Source organism: Miscanthus floridulus, chromosome 1 (genome assembly GCF_019320115.1).
Source record: "Miscanthus floridulus cultivar M001 chromosome 1, ASM1932011v1, whole genome shotgun sequence".
NCBI lineage: Eukaryota > Viridiplantae > Streptophyta > Magnoliopsida > Poales > Poaceae > Miscanthus > Miscanthus floridulus.
The window spans coordinates 55,114,622-55,139,307 of record NC_089580.1 but is presented as its reverse complement, the minus strand read 5'-3'; the positions used below and the strand labels follow the sequence as shown (position 1 = coordinate 55,139,307).

Genomic DNA, 24,686 nt, shown 5'->3' with positions numbered 1-24,686 from the left:
TCGCCGCAGGCAATGGAGAGCCGCCGCAGCTGCCACTGTTCTAGCCAGCCACCCTCCTTCTCTCTCCCCTGGATTCATTTCTAGCCGTTCCTTTCTAATCCGACGGCTTTGATTAGCCGATATCTCTTCGGGGGTCAATTTGCTAAAGAGACCCTGTAAATTTCTAAGTCCTAACCCGCAGTCCAAAGCGTATTTCCCCGAATACGTATTCTCGTTTTGAAAGCGTAAAGTTCACTGCTTTAGTCTAAAATACGTTTTCAGTATTTACAAAAATGCCATTTGAACTATTTTGCTTATAAAATTGTCGTTTTAGCTCCGAATTGATCCGTTCAAATCGCGTTAGCTTCGTAATTTCATAATCTACATGTTAGAATCACTGTTAGTCAAGTTTGGAACTTTTTAATTTCATGGTTAGATTTAATTAAATATATTGCTATAGGAAATCCCGTTTAAATCATAACTTTCGCATTTTAGCTCCGTTTTTCGTGAACTTCGCGTTGACGTGATCGTAGTGAGACGTAGATTATTTTCACAAACATTTTATCTTGTTTTCTATACTGTTGGTATACTGTTCTAATGATAGGAATGTTTGCTTTGCATAAATGCTTTTGGGAATGTTGTATGTTGCCGTGTTGGCCGCGTTCAGACGGTGAGGAGAACGTTGGAGACCAAGAATTCTTCGACGACCAACAGGACCAGCAAGAGTTTGTGAACCAAGGCAAGTATAGCATGGGCCTACCTTGATGTCCTATTTCACTTTAATCAATTACTCATTTGCATGTGTCTAATTTGATACCCGTAAGGACATCCTAGTGATTTTTTTGCCTATTCCTTGTCTCCTATGGGGTAATTACATATGGGTAGATTGCTAGTGCTCTAACTGAACTTGATCTACTTGATGATGAATGATTCTATGGAACTAAGAGTTTAACATGATTTATAACAATTGTTCCATAGGGCGAAGGTGCAAATGACCTTTGATCATATTGCTCCCGGCCCTCCATAAGGACTTATCTGTCGGCAAAAGCTGGGACTGACAGTGCAACTGGGAGAGTCATATGGCTCTGACTTTAGCTCAGTAATAGGACCTTTTCTAGCTAGTTAGAGGTTACCTTTTTGGCGCAAATGGGGCTTGCCATGTTGGATATAGGGCTGCCTCTGTTCCTATGAGTATAGCCGCGATGGATATGTGCCATAGGAAAGGGAGGTTCCTACATCTGCCTGCCAAGGAAACCTAGCGGCCCTAACTTGTTAGAGAAACCTATGAAATGGCTTCATAGTGAACCCTGCCCGCTCACCTTGGCAGTGACATGGGAGTAATTAACCCGGGCATATGGGAATCACGACTCGCGGTGAATGTGCACCACCTCTGCAGAGGGTAACAAACTGTTATAACAGCCGTGCTCACGGTCACGAGCGGCCCAGAAAACTCACAGAATAACTGGTTACTTGTTGATGATCATTTAAGTTGTTCTATGATGATATATGGTACTCTTGACCTTGATATATGTTCTTATGGGATTAAATGGGAGCTTAAGCATAATTTGATAATACCTGTGAATAAAAGCTTGACTTACTAAAAATGCTAACTGCAGTAAACCAGAGTCAACCTTTTTGAGCTTCATAACCCCATGTTAACTTGTTAAGTACGTGATGTACTTACGCTTGTTTATTTTCTTTATTTGGATAAAAATCCTGGATGGGTAACAGATGACCACGGGTATGAGGAATTCCTGGAGGATTTTTAGGCTTGTGGTCAACCAGTTGACCTTCCCTGTGATGAAGCCCCACGAGAGAGTTACCTTTTATTTTCCGCTGTGATGTATAAGACTAAGTGATATTATTATTATGATGTATGAGACACCGTGATGATACTTTATATAATTTGTCAGCTTGTGTGTGTGATTGATTCCTGGGCACACACGAGTTTTGCGCATTCAATTTTATCCTTAAAATTGGGTGTGACAAACGTTATCAGTATTGTGATCACCATACGGTTCAAATTGTATTGAGGGCTTCTCCAGTAAATTATGTTCTGTTTCCATAAGCAAGCTTTGAATTGCCCCCATCCATTTTGCCGAAAACAACTGGAGAAACGCCAAGTTTTCTGAATTTGGTAGTGGAGTACTTAGTTGCTTAACAAGCTCTTGCCTCTCCCTACAAAAACAAAATAAACTTATTTATAACTTTGTAAGTTCAATGGAAATACTTTGTTGATATACTTTTTTCAGTATATGAATCTCACTTATTTGAGGCATATATGTTTTTCCCTCTGGATCATCAAATGCTGAATAGAATGACCATATGTACCTATGCAATGACGATTCTTGGTAGGTACTTGCGAAGTCTATATTGGATTGAGCCTCCATGGATGTTGATGTTACCTCCATCATCCAAGTAGCAGGGTTGCTATTTCTCTCTATTTTTGGGACTCCAGAAATTTTCTGTCGAGACAAAGAGGCAATAATGCACCCTATTAGTTCCTTGTTGGACCAGGAACTGAGCCTTACTCAGTTGGTGGATCCACAGTGCATACCCCACCACCCAGTTTAATGCCTCTTGAACTTGAATTTGGAAGCGTATTTCTGTAATAATACGATTTTACCAAATTACTCATATATTATGATGTACTATATCTGGATTGTTGCAGTGAGGACACAAACGCAGATATGACGTCTAGTCATAACCTACGGTTTTCCTCAAAACACTAGGACAGTACCACATTCTACATATACATTTGCCATGGAAAATATCAGTGCTATTTTTTTACTACATATAAATGCTGGACAGATATATACCATTTACTCATCAATTTTTAAATGCAAAATGCAAGGCTGAAAGCAGGATATACATATGTTGTTCACGTGAGTTGCAGTGAACCATGCTACATCACGGGTACAAACATCTTCAAACACAATGTTACTTGAGTATATAGGACTACCAACTGTGTGAAAAGAAAATCCACTGGAAACTGGCATTGTCTGATTACTAGCTGCTATGTCCTCATAACCACTTATAAAAATCATTTTCTTAGAGTCAGATATCATCAAGAATTGAAGTCCCACAAGAAAATTTTAATATGATTTGAATTCAAAAGAAAAGGATAAAACAAAGAACATAAAAATAGATACACTACACCATCAAGATTGAAGAATACTGACCTCAAAATACTCAACCACTTTGCAAGATTTCTCTCACTACTGGAGGCCGCGGCTTTGCCGAGTGTAGCACTCGGCAAAGTCCGCTCGGCAAAGGGTCTTTGCCGAGTGCTTTTTATCCGGGCACTCGGCAAAATATTTTTTTTGCCGAGTGCTTGGGGCGGCACTCGGCAAAATATTTTTGGCCGTTGGGGCGCCGGCCGTTAATGGTTATTTTGCCGAGTGCCCGACCCAGCACTCGGCAATTTTTTTTAAAATTACTTTGCCGAGTGCCCCAGCCCAGCCACTCGACAAAGTATTTTTTTATTTTTTTTAAAAAGTACTTTGCCGAGTGCCCCTGCCCATGCACTCGGCAAAGTATTTTTTTTTATTTTTTTAAAAAAATTACTTTGCCGAGTGCCCCTGCCCAGGCACTCGGCAAAGTTTTTTTTTTAAAAATAATTTCTTTGCCGAGTGCCCCTGTTTAGGCACTCGGCAAAGAATTTCTGATTTTTTTTAAAAAAAATACTTTGCCGAGTGCCGCGGCAAGGCACTCGACAAAGAAATTATATTTTTTTTTGAAAAATCTTTGCCGAGTGCCTTGCCCATGGCACTCGCCAAAGACCCCGAGAATTGTAATTTTTTTACATTCCATTGTAACAGACACAATATATATATATACACACACACATCAATCATCACATCTATATCACCAACATGCATTATATATCACAAGCACACGCATATTTAATAAATCCATCACAAATGCACCAAAGTTCAACATCACAAGTTTATTATTACAAGTTCAACATCACAAAGTTCAACATCCCTACTGCGGCGACGGAGACTGTAGGTGTGGCCCCCCAGACTACGGTGAAGGACCGAACTGCGGCGAAGGGTTGACGCGATCAGCCGCCGGTGACACGGTAGCGGGATTGTTTGAACCCGCCGACGGAGGCTGCACAAAAGAGAAGAGATTACATGTGTTAGACTCAAAATTGAAAATTTTGGCAGCACCTCCCCTGCACGGAGAGGTTTCCAACCTGCAAGAAACAACGACACAAAGGCCGACAATCCCAACGGCACGAAGGCCGAGAATCACAACGGCACGAAAGCCGACAATCCCAACAGCACGAACGCATTAAACTTTCATACTCACAGGAGTGAAGTGTCGAACTGGAGCTAGAGCTGGCAACTGCACTTGGACACCCGATGCTTGCCCGATGGTTTGCATGATCTAATACATGTCCGCCATCTGCTTCTTCGTGGCCTCTAGCTCTGCGGTCAGGTGCGCTTGCGTCTCCCTTGTCTCTACCAGCTCGGCCTACAGTGTTTCAATCACATGTTTTAGTATTGCAAATCTAATCAATGTGTGTAATGTTCAATGTACGACGAGTGAAACCAGAATTTCCTGAAGTTCGTCGACCCACGACAGTGTTGGAGTAGGCCGTGCACATATGGGAAGGCTTCTGGCCGTGCTCCGTGCCCTCACGTCGGAGAGAGAGGGTGCAGAGCTCGAGGAGTCGGCGCCATCTGCAATCCACAATCGCCCGTGCTTCCTGCCTTGCCCCAGCCTCACGATCACCTCTGTCTCAAGGGGCTCAGTGCTCAGATTGTCCTTAGACTTGTCAGTGTCCATGAGCGTTGCCCAAAGTGCCTCGACGATATTCTTTCTAGTGTGCATGACATCAATGTTATGGGGCAGTAGGAGGTCATCAAAATAGGGGAGCCTAGTCAAGCCGGACTTGTGAGTCCACATATGTTGCTCACCATATCCCATGAAACCACCATCTTCGTTGGGCACGAGAGCATCTATCTGAGCATGAACCTTCGCCCCAGTCCTCAAGCGCGGTCTAGGGTCCGTCACTTTAACACCTTTCGTAAAGTTTTTGACGTCTTCTCTGAATGGATGGTCAAGAGGGAGGAATTGACGATGTTTGTCGAACGACAAATACTTGCCACCCTTCTTCAACCATATGAACCTCACAACTTCCTTGCATATTGGGCATGGGAACTTCCCCTAAACACACCAGGCGCACATTAACCCGTACGCCAGGAAGCCGTGCAGGGAGTAGTGGTACCAGACGTGCATTTTGAAGCTAGTCTTCATAGCTCGGTCGTATGTCCACACCCCTTTGACCCAAGCATCGATCAACTCATCTATCATAGGCTCCATGAAGACACCCATATTACTCCCCGGGTGTCTAGGGATTATCAACGACAAGAACACGGTATGACGTTGAAAGGAGACACCGAGGGGGGGGGGGAGATTCAGGGGGATGACGAACATGGGCCAACATGTGTATGGTGCAGCCATCATACCATATGGATTGAACCCATCTGTTGCCAGCGCGACACATACATTACGAGCCTCCTCTGCTTTGAGAGGATGCCGCGAATTGAAGTACTTCCATGCATCAGCATCGGATGGATGTACCATCTTCTCAGGATTGTACCATGTGTCGTTTTTGTGCCATGTTATCTGTTTTGCAGATTCCTCGGTCATGAATAGCCATTGGAGCCTCGGCAGGAACGGAAGGTGTCGTAGGACTCTCATGGGGATCTTAAGCTGCCTCTTCTGGCTATTGCCTGAGTCTACCTCCACGTACCTAGAGGATTTACACTTCGGGTAGTACTTTGCATCTGCGTGTTCTTTCCTAAATAGGACGCACCCCTTCGGACACACATGTATCTTGTCATACGGCATCTTAAGTGCAAGAAGGAGCTTCTCTGACTCGTACAAGTTCTTCGGCATAATGTGTGTCTTCGGTAGCATATCGCTCCACATAGCCACCATCTTGTCGAAGCCTTCTCGACTTAGGTTTAACTCGGCCTTCAACCCCATTATGCGACTAATGGCATCCAGCTGAGAAACATTAGTATGATCGTGAAGGGGTCTCTATGCTGAGTCCAACATCAGGTAGAAGGCATCTGCGGCAGCCTCCATCTCCTCCTTGTCACGTCCTTCAACGAACTGAGCTTGGTGCGTGTCATCCAGCATGTCTGCTACCCGGCATCATCATCGAAAGCCTCAAGCCATGGTCTCACCACCTCCTCCCTGATACGATCGGCTTCACCATGGTGGATCCACCGGTGGTAGCCCGAAGTAAATCCAAACTTCACAATATGTTTACCCATGGTTAACCTATCTTTCCTTCTTCTGTTGTCACAACCGCTACACGGACAAACCACTAGAGAATGGCCTCCAGCACTCTCGCCAAATGCATGCTGTAAGAATTCTTCGACCTTGACTATAAACAGCAAGTCGTAATTGTGCTCGTCTCTCCGGAGCGTGTACATCCACTCACGGTCCTCTATCCTTTAATAGACATATCAGCACATATGAGTCACCATCAATTGCATCTACGCGGTGTCCCTACTCTCTAATAGGTGAGGATAGGTCCTAATCCCACCCGTGGATCCATATATGAGGTTAATTTCCATGCTCCGCTCCTATCCGAGATGGAATTTCGGCAGCACCTCCCCGCTGTTCTCCTAATACACGTCCTATAAGGGAGAGTGTGTATCCGGAGAACAACAGGGGGGTGATGCCAAAACATCGTCTTGGACCAAAGCGGACCATGAAAACTAACCCATCTACGCATCCGCGGGCTGTCCAAAAAACGTGGACAATCTGAAACAGAAACGCTCATAGATATGCAAAGACCTGCATAACTCTGTCTGTATCTCTTTCGAACGGGAGATGCCTAACTGGGACCAGCGACCTAAGACCATGATACGGATAGAGGGGTTATACCTAGGGTGCCGGTGGGGTCAGGCTAGCAGGGCTATGGCGAGTCGGTGCAGTGGCGCTGTGACGCGGTGCAGGCAGACCCGCAACGCTGATGAAGACAATCGGGGTCACCGAGGTCCCTCCGCTGGGGCCTCCTCCTGCATAAAAGGCAATACATTAGTGACAATTGAAAATTTCGGCAGAACCTCCCCTGCACGGGGAGGTTTCAAAAACCTGCAAAAAAGATCGGCACGAAGGCCAACATCCACAAACAACGGCTCGATGGCCGAAAACCACATACAACAACTATTACTACTAACAAGGGCTCGATGGCCGACATCCATTGCACGATTTGAATAGAAAGGGAAGGGCGAACCTAGTGTGCTCGTCGACGGTGGGTGGAGTCAGGAGCAGGGCGCCAAGGGCATGGCACCGCTGCTAACGAGGCGTGGACAGCGGCCGGGGCTCCTCCTCCCTTCTCCTCTCCACCTCCCTTCTCCTTCTTCCTCCTCCCTTCTCCTCTCCTCCCTACCTTCTTCCTTCTTCCTTCTTCCTCCTCCCTTCTCCCTTCTTCCTCCTCTTCTCTTCCTCCCTTCTCTCCCTCCTCCCCTGCTCCTCCTACCTCCCCTGCTCCTACAGGCGGCGCGGCCAGGGAAGGGACGGCCGAGACACGGCCACCGCTGTCGGAAATGGTGGCCGACACCAGCCAGCCACCTCTACGCGGCCGAGGCGAGGGGGGTCGGGCCACGGGGAGCTGCCGGGGCGGGGCGCGGCGGGCGCGGCCGGCGACAGGCGCGGGCACGGCCGACGGCGGGCACGAGGGCGGGGCTCGCCGGCGGCGGCGATTCACCAGCGAGGGCGCGGCAGCGGCGGGGGTGGGCGCGACGGCGGCTGGGGTGGGCGCGGGGGAGCGGGTGGGTGGCTGGGGGGTTGGACCGTGTGGGGGTTGGGCCGGTGGGCTTTTAGTGCCCAGTTTTTTTTATTTCAACTTTGCCGAGTGCCCCTTGGGCCGACGCTCGGCAAAGCCCACTTTGCCGAGTGCCCCCCATGGCACTCGGCAAAATATATATTTTTTTATTTTGGGCCCAAATTTTTTTTTCTGGGGCCTTGTGACAGTATTTCAAACTCTATTTTAAAATTTAGGGCAATTTTGACTTTTTTTAATATATTTCATTAGTTTATTTCGTTTCGTCGAATTTTTCGGGATATTTCAAATTTGAACGGTAGGTACATAGAATAATGGACTTTGGTCATCTAAAAATTGATACTCATGATATTTAGGGTATGTTTAGGCCGTATCCAGGAACTCACATGAAATCTCGAGCATCTCGTTGACGTAACATGTCGAGGTACTTGCCAGAAATGTGATTTTAAATTATATAAAATACAAACGAAGTCCGAAAATCACGAAACTTGTCGAGGCGTCGTGTTATCGCATGTGGAGGCTACGGTAAAAAATTGAGAAGGTTTCGAGCAAGTTGTGATGTCGGATGCTAAAAACCCAGACATAGAAGTTTTTGGCATCCGACGTCACAACTTGCTCAAAACCTTCTCAATTTTTTACCACAGCCTCCACATGCGATAACACGACGCCTCAACAAGTTATGTCTGGGTTTTTGGCATTCGACGTCACAACTTGCTCGAAACCTTCTCAATTTTTTTACCACAGCCTCCACATGCGATAACACGACGCCTTGACAAGTTTCGTGATTTTCGGATTTCGTTTGCATTTTATATAATTTAAAATCACATTTCTGATAAGTACCTCGACATGTTACGTCAACGAGATACTCGAGATTTCATGTGAGTTCCTAGATACGGCCTAAACATACTCTAAATATTATGAGTATCAATTTTTGGATGACCAAAGTCCATTATTCCATGTACCTGCAGTTCAAATTTGAAATATCCCGAAAAATTCAACGAAACGAAATAAACTATTGAAATATATAAAAAAAGTCAAAATTACCCAAAATTTTAAAATAGAGTTTGAAATAGTGTCACAAGGCCCCAGAAAAAAATTTGGGTCCAAAATAAAAAAAATATTTTACCGAGTGCCATGGGGGCACTCGGCAAAGTGGGCTTTGCCGAGTGCCGGCCCAGGAGACACTCGGCCAAATATGATTTTCAAAAATAATAAAAAAAATTTGCCGAGTGCCTGGCGCTGGCACTCGGCAAAATAAGTTTTAAAAAATTAAAAAAAAAATTTGCCGAGTGCCCAAGGCTTACACTCGGCAAAATATGTTTTTAAAAAATAATTTTTTTTGCCGAGTGCCTGGGTCTGGCTCTCGGCAAAATAAGTTTTAAAAAATAAAAAAAATTTGCCGAGTGCCATGGGCTGGCACTCGGCAAAATATGTTTTTAAAAAATAATTTTTTTTGCCGAGTGCCTGGGGCTGGCACTCGGCAAAATAAGTTTTTAAAAATAAAAAAAAATTTGCCGAGTGCCAGCCGTTAGGCACTCGGCAAAATCTGACGGCAGGTGGCCACCGTCATGGGCCGGCCAAAGCCCAGTTTTGCCGAGAGCCGGACTTTACCGAGTGCCTGGCACTCGGCAAAGCCACCTTTGCCGAGTGCTTTATTTTGCCGAGTGCGGCACTCGGCAAAATATTGCTTTGCCGAGTGCCCCGATAAAAAGCACTCGGTAAAGTCTCAGGCACTCGGCAAAGTCCAGTTTTCCAGTGATGTCTCCTATGGGTCCATTGTAGATTATATTTCCACCTTTTTTCATTAATATAAGCTGCACGAAATAATACTTGATTCAATGAAGACAAATTTCTTGTAGCAGTCATGTTACGAAAAAATCTTTTCCAGTAGTACTAGAAGGATCTGTTTCCTTTTTGGTCACTTGAAAGAAGAAATTTAAAATAAGTTATTCTAAGCATTTTTCTTTACATGCATATGAAACAAAGCAAGGAGATTAACAAGTTGAAAAACTATTTTATATATACCAGTTACATTTTCTTTACATGGGGAGGAAAACAGAAATCATGTCAGTATAACCAGAAAATAAATAGTTTTTTGGCTGATAGGAAAAGATGCTTGTTGACCACTTCAGCTTGAGCGCTGCCTCTCTGCTCAGGCTACATAAAAAGCACTGCCTGTTAAGCGTTTTCAGTGCTTTTGCGAGTTGGTTAGGCAGATAACCAGATGCCTATGAGCTTATGCAGCCAATTAACTATTCCAGGACCTTATATATATAAACAAAAAACTATTCCAGGACTCAACTGCCTATTTTCCAGCACTTTAGACACGTCCATCACATACTGTACCGAACACCTTTCACAATGGCAGGATGAGTTTATGAAAAAATTAGTATAGCAAGATAAGCACATAATGATGGTTTAAATAAATAACGATACGATTACGAGAAATAAATATACTAGGAACAAGTACAATAAATCCCAAGTAACTCCAATCTAGCAGTATGTATATATACTCCCTCCGTCCCAAAAAGCATTTTTTTTGTACTTGTATATATTGTTTCATATGTTTTAGTTTAAAATGAATTATTTAGAAAAAAATTAGAGCGTAAACCAGTTTTTTATTATTTTTAAAAAAATACAAAAACACCTTGCTAGATGGCCAAATTTGACTAGTATTGTTAATTGGGTGGTACAAGATTTATGTTTTTTTAGTTCATTGCCAAAACAAACTCGGGCAATGGTTGGATGGCCGGAAATGGACTTCTCCCTATTTGATATTCGTAATATAAGATAACATTAGGGGACCTTCATACCGCGCTTACCATATTTGGAAACATTTGTTTGAAAAAATAGACACTGGTCTTTAAAGACTCTTGATTTCTTTTTCACAAATAACTAATTTCTTTGTACTGGGTTGATGTAAATTATTAGAATTTTGCAATATATTGCAGAAACTTAAATACCTCATCAAAAGCCTCATAAATTTCAGTGCTAGGCTGATGAATTGTACATACTACTGTCCTTCCTGTTTCGGAAATATTTTTTACTGCACGTATAACAATTGCTGCTGATCTAGCATCTAGTCCTGTAGTTGGTTCATCCATTAGTATGACAGAAGGGTTTGAAACAAGTTCAACTGCAACTGTTAGCCTTTTTCGCTGCTCCAAGGACAATCCATCCATTCCTGGCCTCCCAACTAAAGTATCTTTTATTTCATCTAACTCAACAGTTTTTAGGACTTCATCCACAAATTCCTGTGTGTGAACAAGAAAAATGAAGATAATGGTCAGTTGCTTATGTATATGCAAACTTTTTATTATTACCCATTCAGTGATATGCATACCAAATTTCATTATTTATTTAAAAAAGATTAATATGTGATGTGAGGATCCAGAGATCTTACAGATCTAGTTTTTTCGTTAACCTTCGAAGGCAGGCGGAGCCAAGCTGAATAAGTTACAGACTCTTCAACTGTAAGCTGTGGAGAATGTATGTCAACTTGCTCACAATAACCCAAGATTCTGACAAATGTTTCTTGCACCTTGGGATATCCATCTATTCTTATGTCTCCTTCAATATATCCTCCGGTTTTCTTTCCTGCCAATACATCTAGTACTAGTAGAGTTGTCTTTCCAGCTCCGCTGACACCCATCAATGCAGAAAGAACACCAGGACGAAATGCACCAGTTACATTATTAAGTAGTTGGAGTCTTCTTGTTGTGCAACCTTGTTTTAACATTTCCTGCAACATGGGTACAATTCTTAGGTAGCCACACTTCAAAGAAAAGCAGGCAAGCACTATGAAAGCATCAAGAAAAATTCGAAATGGGGATTTTCAAATTACCGGTGGTGTATCAACATAGTAGTTCAGATTGCAGAACGTAAGTGCAAGTCGCATAGTTGGCATAGCCATCTTTGCTGCAAGAAGATAAAGATGTAGGAGATTGCATATTTGCATGGATTCTGCTTTTGAAAGACAACTATACTACCTTCATATATCTATTATATTGGGAAGCTTATGTAGATTTTATATGTTGTTTTATGGTACCTTAAAAATATCAATGTAATCATTTTAGTAGGCTATACTCTACTATATCATCGCAGAGTGAGGACAGGCAGGAGGTTGGTTGATGGGATTACCTTTTTGGGGCACATTTGCATGATCATCAGATTCTTTTTTGATATTGGTCTCCATTAGTGGAGCACTTTCTTGGCATGTTGCCATGATATGCTTGAAATTGTATAGCTGAAACGATAGCAGCATGGTTTGTTTCTAAAGTAAACAATAATTTATGGCATGCTATGCATTTTTATTAGTGAACTTACGTTTTCTGTAAGCTAATGCTAGTCCAAAAGCTATGTAAAAGAAAATGGTGTATCCAAGTAGGACTCCAACAGATATCCAGTAAAAATCCCAGCTATAGTCGAGGCCATGGTTAGTCAAGATTTGGTTCCCTACCGCCTTGTTTTGCATAGTTTCCTGAAAAAAATTAAATGTGCTGGTGAGAAAGTTGAATGTGTGATAGAAGTCAACTATTGGTCACAAAATTTCACCTTTTGCCATCTTGGTGCAAATTCATTGATGGCTATGCTGATTTGTGCATAGGACAATGGAGATACCCAAAATCCCCAGCTTAACCATCCTGGCATAGAGGCTGGAACATAACGGTAGCATATAACAAATTTTAATGGGTGTATATGTTCTAAATGTGCCTTATATTATGATAGTTGTCTTACGTTTGGCAAGAATGAAGCCTCCAAACAATTGTAAGAGCGCTACAGACATGAAATGGTAGAGAAAAGACAAAATATGTGTTTGAGCATGAGAAGCAATAAATCGGTATAATGATGTTACTGATTGATGGAGAAGACAAAGTATCAGAAATTGGTAGAATAACCTGGTAGTGATTTGAAAGAAAGATTCCCCTTATTAGTCATAGACTCATATAAATTGGTTCTCAGCAATGTAAATTTGAGAGTTTTTTAATACAACATTTACCTGGAAGCTGTCCAAGTGTAACCAATACCATAATAAGTGATGCATATCCATACAAGTGAGTCTGATAGGGAGAAAGGAACCTTCAGGATTGAAGCGGGCATTGCATATGCCCATGAAGGATAGAAATGATATCTTCTTTGTTTGTAGAAACTTGGTAGTCTTGCAATTTGCATGCTTATCTCTGGTATGCCATTTAGCATAATGATTAAAATGGAATAAAACAACGCTCCCATGTAGTAATTTGCTTGAGTCAAATCTGTTGTCATATGAGTCCGGTAGAATACAGACATTGTAATGACTGCAACAATGGAAAGCTGAATAAAGGAGTAAATATTAGATTCAATATGAATGTATTAGTACAAAAAGTAGTGACTATCATATTTTGTATGAATTAAGTTCAATGGCTATACAACCTGCACAGTTTTGAAGGCATAAAAAACATATTCCTTTTAATCAAAAGTGTTTCCCTTGCTCCACAAGCTTTGAATAGTTCGAGTGTTGATAGTGAATAGTTATCGAAAGATAAAGATTCCTTTCCCAGCTTGATTTTCTGAGCTACAGAAGGATTTTCTAATTTGTTCATCTTCTGATATTTCTTAAACATGCTTGACAACTGATGAGGAGAAACATATATGTAAGATTCATCTGTACCGGACCAGTACTTCCTTTGGTCCTTTTGGTGCAATACCTAATGATTCCAAGTCAGAAAAAGTAGATCATTGAACTTGCAAAGTATATTTTGGTTTTCCTTTTGCAACTGTTTTAGCGGTATACAGCTAATTACCTCTTGCAGAAAGTCAGCCATCCCTTTTCTCTCTGGACATCTGAAACCTGATTCCTCAAAAAAAAAAAAAAATGTGAGCTTCGTTTCGAGGGCCATGGTAGATAATCTTTCCTTCTGCCATTAGTATCAGGTCATCAAATAGATCAAATATCTCAGGTGTTGGTTGAAGAAGTGAAATAAGCATGGTGCATTCATTGATGTTGGCCAATTGTTGAAAGCACTTTATTATTCGGAAAGTAGTAGAGCTATCCAAACCATTGGATATTTCATCCATGAAAAATGCTCTTGCTGGTCCAATAATCATCTCCGCTGTTGCATGTAGGTGAAAGAATATTTAGTGATCATTATAATATATGTTTGCTAACCATATTTTCATTTCTCTTTTTTTCCCCATAAAATGCCAACCATATTGCTCTAATATACCTGTTGTTAGTCTTCTCTTCTGACCCCCAGATATGCCTCTTCTCATTGCATCCCCAACCATGGTGTCTGCACATATGTCTAGCCCCATGATCTACCAAAAAATAGCTTTGTGGTAAGCCTATAATTTCCTTTGTCGAGGATTGGTTTCTTTTAGGTAATGTGTATACCTTCAAAATATTGTCTGTATGTAGCCTTTTCTCTGAAGGTCCAATTGATGTTGCCTACATAAGCCACTTTACCTTTTATTTCGCACAGATATTTAATTTACACAGCTGAAGTATCAATTAGGGCTCGAGAAACTATTCTTTTGATCCACATTGCAGTGTTTCATTCTTTCAAGACATGACTATGCATTATTGGTAAAACAAATAAACTAATGTCGGTCCGTTTATAAAAGGGATTAAAATTTTACCTTCATTTGTAGATCTATATCATGGCCAGGTATTATCCCGGCCATCTTCTCCCTTTTGTTCACTTCCTCAAGTATTTCTCTGGACAAATAAAAACACAATATTGTTATTACATAGGAATGAACTAACTTTTTTGTGATTATGACATATGAAAATTTGTGAAAAGGGGATTACCATCTCTACTTCCCACACATTGGCACCGTGCAGAGAAGTCTAAAGTTTCCCTTACTGTCATCTGAGTATTTGCAGATCATATTGGCTAATATAAGCAGCAGTTTTCTCAGGTACAAATTCATCAAGTCCATAACCATTGTAAGAAATCACTACCGGAAACAGAGACTTTGCCGAGTGCAAAATTCTTTGTCGAGTGTCAAAAATCGGGCACTCGGCAAAGACCTTCTTTGCCGAGTGCTGCACTCGGCAAAGAATTGCACTCGGCAAAAAAATGCACTCGGCAAAGGACTTCTTTGCCGAGTGCCAGACTCTCGGCAAAAGCGCGGCACTCGGCATAGGATGACCTGCGTAACGGTGGTCGGCCACGTCCTTCTTTGCCGAGTGCCTGCTGTTAGGCACTCGGCAAAGATTTTATTTTTTTTAAATTTCTTTGCCGATTGTCCCAGATTTGGCACTCGGCAAAATTGTTGTTTTTAAAATACTTTGCCGAGTGCCCCTGGCACGGCACTCGGCAAAGATTTAATTTTTTAAATGTCTTTGCCGAGTGCCCTGTGAAGGCACTCGGCAAAGAGGAATTTTTTAAAAAAAATCAAAACCCTCTTTGCCGAGTGCCTTATTCGTGGCACTCGGCAAAGACCCTCTTTGCTGAGTGCCATGCCTCGGCACTCGGCAAAGTTTTTTTTTGGCCTCCAAATTTTTTGTGCATCCCTTTTAAAGCACCAGGAACTCCTAGTTAGAATTTGGGGATTTTTTATGACTTTTTGATATATTTAGTTACTTTATTTCATTTACTTGAATTTTTTCGAAAAATATAATTTTGAACTGCACGTGGTACGAATAATGGATTTTAATGATTCAAAAATGATAGTCATGTTACTGAGTGTAGTGTGAGGCCGTATCCAGGAACGGACCCAAAATTTCGGACATCTTGTTCACGAAACATGACCGCGAACTTACGTGTGAAGTGTTTTTAAATGCTATAAAAAGCAAACGAAGTCCGAAAATCATGAAACTTGTTGAGATGTCGTGATATCATATGTGGAGGCTATGATAAAAATTTCAGAAGATTTCGTGCACGTTGTCACGTACGATGCTTACAAACCAGGACATCTCTGCATGATATCTGATTTCTATCGTGATATCATACGCGAATTCATTTATCTATTGTGACGCTCAGTTCTGCCTGATTTCTAATCATCGTGCTGTCTTTCTCCTAGTCGGCGTCACATAGTGACCAGGCTTGCTCGGACTTCTAGGCATGGTGTATGGCCCACAAGGGCAAGGCGACGTCCGACGTCTCCTTCAACCTGGAGGACCCGCCCGAGGCATACATGAACCCGAGCGTCCACTCCCACATCAGTGAGTACACTGAGGTGGCGAGGTTGCTCCATGGGCCAGACCACGATCCGAGCACGCAGGACTTCGATGGAGAGGCCATCATGAGGGCGGGGCAAGGCAAGAAGCATGGACGGTTCTGGCTTGGCGACGGCGTCATCGACACGGCCTCTACTCCCTCTCTCTCCCAGATCTGAGCACGGAGCACGAGCGAGAGCCCGGCCATTCATACACGGCCGACCGCTGCACAGCACCGGGTCGACGCACTCGAGGTTATTCCTATTTTACTCGTCATACATTGATCTTTACACACCTTAATTAGCTTTGCATTACTGAAACATTGGAGTGAAATATTGCAGGCCCGGCTGGAACAAGAAATGAGGCAACGTCAGGAGCTAGAGGCCGAGCAGCAGAGGATGGCAGCCCAGCTGGAGGCTGAGCGGGCCGAGCGGCAGGCCCAGGCGCAGAGGCTGACGGACATTATGGATTTCCTACAAGGACTTGGGTAACGTGTGGGTTTCTCTCTATCACCTAGACTGTTGGTTCCACCTCCGCCTCTGCGTCCTGCAGCTACAGCTACTCCTGTGAGTATGAAAGTTTTTTTACTTTCGCTTGTGCTTTGCTTGTATGGCCTCTACCTTCCTAGATTAGCTATCCAAATAATTTTGTCTCACATGCAATCTTTTCTCCTTTGTGCAGTCTCCATCTAATGGTGGTTCGAATAATCCACCTCTTGCACATCCGAATGATGGAGCTGGGCCTTCACCATAGTCGCCTTGGTCGAGATGAGTGCACGTTGTATTTTTTTTCATTTGTTGTTTACTTTGTGATATACTTGTGATGCACTTGTGGACTTTGATGGACTTGTGTATTTATTTGGAGGGACTTGAGCACTTATTATTAACAATGTGATATATATTGTGATGGATGTGATATGTGCGGATGGATGTGTGGATGGATGAGATATATATGTGATGGATGAGATATATATGTGATATATGTTTGTATGAATTTATTTGTCATGATGGAATGTAAAAAAAATAAAAAATTGCAGTTTTGGGTCACTTTGCCGAGTGTTACACTCGGCAAAGAACACCTTTGCCGAGTGCAATGGTCACCGCACTCGGCAAAGCTGGAAAAATTGGTGTGCAGACAACCATTTTTCCAGCTTTGCCAAGTGCTGTGACCATGGCACTCGACAAAGAATTTTTTTTAAAAAAAATTTCAAACTTTGCCGAGTGCCGGACAGAGGGCACTCGGCAAAGATTTTTTTTTAAAAAAAATTTAAACTTTGCCGAGTGCCGGACAGAGGGCACTTGGCAAAGATTTTTTTTAAAAAATTCAAACTTTGCCGAGTGCTAGACAGAGGACACTCGACAAAGAATTTTTAAAAAAAATCCAAACTTTGCCGAGTGCCGGACAGAGGGCACTCGGCAAAGATTTTTTTTAAAAAAAAATTCAAACTTTGCTGAGTGCCGGGCAGAGGGCACTCGGCAAAGAAATTAAAAAAAATTCAAACTTTGCCGAGTGCCGTACAGGAGGCACTCGGCAAAGAAATAAAAAAAAATCTTTGCCGAGTGCCTGAAGGTTGGCACTCGGCAAAGAAATTTTGTAAAAAAAAAACTCTTTGCCGAGTGTCTGAAGGGTTGGCACTCGGCAAAGAATTTTTTTTAAAAAAAATAAAAAATCTTTGCTGAGTGCATGTCGGGTTGGCACTCGGCAAAGTGACCGTCAACGGGACCGGCGCCGTGACGGTTGCTTTTCTTTGCCGAGTGTCCCCGGGGCACTCGGCAAAGAAGGCTTTGTCGATCAATTTTTTGCCGTGTGTTCTTTGCCGAGTGTCGCACTCGGCAAAGGCTTTGCCGAGTGCAATCTGGCCTTTGCCGAGTGCCTGAGGCACTCGACAAAGAACCTGAATCCAGTTGTGAATACCCCCTGTGACCTGTTGAAGGTTTCCATCTTGGCATTCAGATTGACTACAGGTGGAATAATTTATCCTTCTAACCTTTGTTTTGTGAGTAAATATTGAAGCAGTGCATTATGAAAATGTGTGTTGAATACTCTATCAATGATGAAATACAAACATGTCAGATGCATATATTTCTACCATGGACTATATTGGTTGTATGCATATATAAGCATTAAGTGAATCCTTTCATTATGTAATTTATATTTGTTTTATGATCTTCACGATGAATAATGTATACAGTGCTTTATAGATGTTTGATGAGATTTTGTATATTTTTTTCTCATGTGTGTATGCATATTTGTATGTGCTATCAAAAAGAATTTTGTTCTTAAAGGGAAGAAAAGAAATAAGCAAATTGCATGTGCTTGTATGTTATGAGCTCATACATATGAGCATGTATATATTCACGTGTGCTAGGTGTATGATGATATGCTAAATACTCCTTCGGCTCCAAATTATAAGATGTGTTGGGGTTTTTAGATACATACCTTTTGCTATGCATTTAGATATATACTATGTCTACATACATACCTTGTACACTATGCACTTAGAAAACATATTTCATAATCAATTCGATGATACTTATTTCGTATCATAAATATTAGTATCTTTTTTTATAACTTTGGTCAGGTTGATAGGATAGATAGACGTACTATAAATAGGGACAAATATGTTGCTAATGCGGTTATATAGTTCCACTTGATGAGATTAACATTGCATATGCATTAGGGTCAAGTGGCGCAGTGAGAATTAAGTGAAACCTTTGCAAAATATACTAACTTAGTGCTAAAGGTATTGGTCATCTTAGGGAGGCCTATTAGAGCTAGCCATTTGAAAAGGTTTGAGAAAAGGAGGTCGGCGGTGGCTATTTTTAACCTGAAGCTCTGTGGCTAAAGGTATTGATCATTGCCCAGCCTCTGTGGTTCTTTAGCGTGGCAACCTTAACTTCCGGTGGCACCAAAGAGGTGACCACTAAAGCTTAGGCACAGTACACAGGTACACACGAGAAAAAGTTTGAAATTCGACACCAAAGCTCTCCGGTGACACCACAAGAGCTCCATACTGGAGCGTCGCAATGCAATGGATACATGTTTTTGTGCGTGGGGAGAGAGGGGCTCTAACACTCATCAGAGTTTTCTGGTGATCACAAGAGAGCACCTACCAGAGCTTAGAGCACAATAACAGCTAATTCTAACACAATGTCAGTACAGGTTGAGGGAGCTCCAATGGTAAACTCTAGTGACCCACCAGAGGTCTCTGGTTCTATCCTGAAAGGTACAATTTGTCCCCAATGGCTCTTTTCTTGTGTGGGGCTAAATAGAGGACGTGGCTGGGCTTGACACTTCTTTTGGACTCCCTTGCTGATATTCACACACACTAGAGCTCAAGTTAAGCCTCCACTCACATTTGCTTGCTAGAGATTGCATTCTTGGTGAGATTGGAGTGATCCAAGTGTATTTGCTTTGAGAGATTACATTGAGTGGCACTAGGGATCCATTGACTACGGATTTTCTTGTTACTCTTGGTGGTTGCCACCACCCAGACAGCTTGGTGCAACGAAACTCTGTCGAAGCACTCAATTGAAGATTGTGAGGTGCTCTGGAGGTGATATGTAAGAGCTCTTGTGCTCATCCTTGCTAGTTGGAAAAGAGCAACTTAGTGAAGATAGAGGTGTTGAGAGTGCCTTGTGATCGGGCCAGCTTAGAGACCAAGCCCTCAAGTGGAAGAGGCAACCTTGCAGGGTTGAGTCTTGGTAGAGAAGCGACAATCCTTTTTGGACTCACGTCAACATGGATGTAGGTGACCTACAAGTCATTGAATCATGGGGATATATCTTGGTGTTTTCTTTGTGTGGTATGGATCACTCTACTCTTGTGGATTTCATTGTGTTCTTACATTTCAAGAGTAGAGATATTAGTCTTGTCATCCTAGGGAGAAAACCTAGCTTAGTTTTTCATATCTAGTGAGATAGCTCAGTCTCTATCTTGATCACTAGATGAACTGCGTAGGTTGCTCTCAACCTAGCCTTGCTAAATTGTAGCTAGAGGTAGTGCTTTTAGGGTCTCCTCATTGTCTAACACATTTTCCTAGTGTTTGTGCTGGCAATATAGTTACGCTATTCACCCCCTCTAGCCATCCCAAGATCCTTTCATTTTTGTTCTGGACGTATGGAGGAGAAGCCAGAGCGAAAGGAATACATGTATCATCCACCAACCATAGGAGTAGCAAGATAAAGCCACAAGAAGGGTTGTGAGTTTCCACCACACTATCGTTGGAGCTAGCGCCGACATCAACCACCACGACGCTACCACTGGAGGCCCAGAATCAACACTGCCTATCGTCATGCATAGCATGCCACCACACAAAGGAGGTGAGTCTAGACGCCATTAAGAATGGCTCTACATCTACACCAACAATACCGCCGCATCGAGGAGGCGAGCCTAGACGCCATCGACATTGAGAATGGCTCCGCATCTATACCAACAATGTCGCCGCACCAAGGAGGCGAGTCTAGATGCCATTGAGAATGACTCCGCATCTATACCATCACGCCACCACGCCAAAAGAGGCAAGTCCACATGCCATCGCATCTGTCCAACCACATCTACACACATCTCTAGTCGAAGGCATTTGCACGCCAGGAGGTCTTCTCAAAGAGAGAGCAGGCAAGTGGCGCGAAACGAAAATCAAAGCATCACGTTGCATGGCTGCTTCAACCACAAGGGGATCAGATTGACGGAACAAGGAGCGTAATTTGGTTATTTGTCCACCTGAGCCGTCGACAATCTTCGAATTTCATCCATCAAACACTGGGATCGGACCTCCACCGCCCACACATTGTGCATCTCCAGCTCTTCGGTCTCTGCTCGCTACTACAAGAAATCTTAACCAAGGCGTTTGACAAAGGGGCTCGGAGGTGGGCGGGCATTTGAACCGCCTCGGTTAATGCCTAGGATTAACCGAGGCGATCATTTTTATTAACCGAGGTGGTTACAATCAACGGCCTCACAAAATCGAATTATGAAGGCGATTACCTAAAATCTATTAACAGAGGCGGGCCTCTTAAAAGGCTCGCCTGGGAAAATAGGGCTATTTTCGGAGGCGAACCTCTTAAGAGGCCAGCCTCCGTTAATAAGGCCGAGTTCAATAGAAGCCCATCTCGGCCCGGATACAAGTCACGGTATATAAAGAGATGAAACCCTAGATCCCTCACTCAGCCTCTCTCTCCCTCACTCAGCCTCCCTCCCTCACTCAGCCGTCTCTCTCCCTCCCTCCCTTCCCTGAGCACTCTCTCCCTCCCCCCCTTAGCACGGCGGCCGGCGGCGGTGCCCCTCCCTCCACTCCGGCGCGGCGCCCCTCCCTCCCTCCATCTCTCAGGCGGGCGTCGCTCCTCCTCTGGTGCTCCTACTCCACCTCTTCGTCAACTCCGGCGCCGGGAGGCCAGATCCGATGGTTGGGAGACTAGATCCGGTGGCTGTCAGGCCGGATCCAGCGAAAGGGAGGCTGGATCCGGCGAGCAACGGCGGCAGCGCCGCTCCTCGTCTGGCACTCCTCCGCCGACGCTCCTCCTCCTCCGGCGCTCCTACTCCACCTCTTCGTCAACTCCGGCATGGGAGGTTGGATCCGGTGGCGGGGAGGCCAGATACGGTGGCTGGGAGGCTAGATCCAGCGAGTGATGACAGCGGCCCGTGGATGGGCTCGGCGGGCCCGTGGGTGGGCTCGCTGGGCTTGTCCACGGGTTTTCAGTTTTTTGTTTTTTTATTTGATTTACCGAGGTGAGCGACCAACCGCCTCCGTTGAGACTGGATTAACCGTGACCTTTGCGCGGAGGCGGATGGGATGCCCGCCTCGCTCGGTTAATTGTTTTTGCCCTCCTCAAATAAGTTTTCTGTAGTAGTGGTTGTCTAGCATACAAGCTGGGCCGACCAAGAAACAAGAGGCATAAGATGATATGGCCACCAGTGTTGCATGTCTACATATATATAGGTGTGCATCAGGATGATGGCCAGGTGGAACAGCTGTGACAACATGGTGTTGAGCCGTCAAGACTTCAACATCATCATGGCTCCCGGACATGCATGCGGACCGGAGCAAGGATCACGTATGGGGGAGCAGTAGGCATGTACATGCACATCTATTGTACCAAAACACAAGCAACAAGATGAGCCGAACGAACGGGGTCATCGGGTCAGATCCCTCTATAACCACTATTACAGAATTGATTTTTGCAGACAACTCCTATTTCTAATAGAGGCAGATGACATAAGAAACCATCCGTAACTACGGCAGGGAGCACTGTAGCTCACATCACAATCCTAGTCTTCGCGTCATCAACTACCTCATCAACTCTACTTGGAACAGACTGTTCAGCGTAACCCAACGATGCTATACTGTTGTCATGCATGTTCAATCTACTATAACAACCACAACTGCGTGCGGTTACGAGGCGAATGTCGCGGGCGGGATAGTTGATGTTCCAGCTACGCTGTACGGGTCCATGGATACTGACGAGGCTATGGATCACGCTGACACTATCTACGCTTACACCAACGCACATGTATGGAGACATAAAGCGAAGACGGATGACAATGACCACACCAGTAGAATCGAAGGTACTCTGTGAGTCTAACTCTTAGGGGATCATTTTGCCCATTCAGATCGTTCGCTAGCAGGCTATGGATCAAAGCCCACATGTACCTAGGAACCTGTATTTGTATTTTGTTAAATATAAATAAATTATGTGTTTCCTCCTTTTATTTATTTTGTGTACTGTAGTACACTGGCACGTCCGTATTATTTTTCTTTAAGAGAGATCTTGGGGATGTTCTAGCAAAACAACAGATATTATCTGTGTCTGTCCAAACAAAAAAATGCAAAATAAGTCAACTAAAAGCAGAGTTATAGATGTTTTCTCACATAATCACTACCACGGAAGCACCCATCTAATTCAGCCCACTGGAGCTCCACAATGTGCACTGATATTGGACGCATTTGTGCCGACCCAAAATAGATACTTACTATATGGATTGGCAAAGATACTAGCAAAACAACAGATATTATCTGTGTGCTGGCTTGATGAATCGGTACCGAGAGTATCCCTACCAGCATTAAAACATGGATTGGCAAAGATACTAAGCTTATCCATGCCAACTGAAGGGATCATGAGACCCTAAGACCTGAGGGGGTGTTTGAACTAGGATCTTTAAGAACTAAGGTTAACTTTGCACATAAAAATCTACTCCCTCCATCCTAAAACATAAGTGATCAAGAGTTCCAAATTTGTACCAAAATACAAGGTAGTCTGGATACTCAACCCCCCTCTCTCCCCTGTCTTTTTTGGTAGGAAATATTGATATTGCTTTTTAAACTTAGCATCACCCAAATAGCCACCCAATAACTAAGAAAAATATAACAACTGAACTACTTCCTCCATCCTAATTAGTGAGAGGCAAGGTAGTCTTTGCTAGCCTCCTAATTTTAACGCTTGGATATATACTTTGTATTTTAGGACGGAGGGAGTACACAATTTCTATACAAATGTGCAGTACTTTTTTTATGTGTTGTTATCACTGTAGCACAGAAGTTTTGCACCTTGGGTTCTTGTACTAACAAGTAAACATGAAGTTTTAGTGGGAAAGAAAAGGCACATAAACAAAGGTGCAAGAGCAGTTACGCGGAAGGCAAAGAGGGATACAAAATTCAAACTTCCACACAACAAATTTTGCCAAGGTATTTAAAGTCCCACACTTTTGGCTAGTCCTCATTGGAGCTCCCTAAGGGTTCAAGCTCCTAGTTGATTAACTATGTGGGAAGTTGGCAGGCTTCCCCATGTACAAGTGATTCTACGAAGTGCCTCTCCTAGAACACTTGTCTTCATCTGAACTAGGTAGAGCTTAGGCCAAAATGCTAGTAGGTTCCCCTCCTTCTAGTCTCACAAGATTTACAATGCCACCAGATTCTTCATGCACGCAAAAACCATGATAAAAGAAGGTATGAAAAGCTTACCTAACACTAGGCTAAACACATAGCAACATACACTAAAGGTCTATTCTACCACTAGTAAAGTCCATAATATTGTGTTAAATGCCTTCGATATTCTCTTTAATACTTTGGTGGTGGAAGCTCTCAAATATGTACCTTTCCTCTAGCCTGAACAATACCAAATTGGCTCGGTGACACAAAAATCTAGTTGTTGCACCAACAATCATATTTTTGAAGATCCAGATGCTTCACTATATGCTTTACTAGAACCACCAGAATATCTTATTCAAAACTAGTTGTTGGAAACCTTTAACACACTCAATAGATGCTTAGAGATCAATAGAGATACTTGCATTGGAATGTACAATGACTATAATGCAATGCTATCTATTTTAAATACTCATAAGATACTTGCACGTGATAAGTTTGGTTCTTTTTTGGGCCTAATGAGCACCAAATTAAATGGTTCACCAGAATGTCATCTAGGGTGTTTTTAGCATTTTTGTTTTGTATTTTGGGCACCAATTGTTGATAATTTGTTGATCTTGGATTCCTTGGAAAGTTTGTTAAGTGCTCTTCAACTTGAACATGAAAGTTTGATATATCATACCAGTTGAATGAATCCAAATTCTTGAGATGATTCCTATTGACCCCTCTCTTTGTCCTAGTTTAGATGGCTTCTTTAAATCTTTTCATGTATTGGTTGTTCTTGTGATCTTTTAATGTCTTCACATGGTTACATATGATATTCATATGAGTTGTTTGCGTATCCAAATCCATCACCTTGCATCCATGAGACAACACCTTGTACACTA

The 24,686-nt window shown here is 43.0% G+C and overlaps 1 pseudogene; it reads right to left on the bottom strand.

The window, feature by feature from the left end:
• LOC136457084 (ABC transporter G family member 50-like) overlaps window positions 1-24,686 on the bottom strand; it is a 74,804-nt pseudogene that overhangs the window by 10,568 nt on the left and 39,550 nt on the right.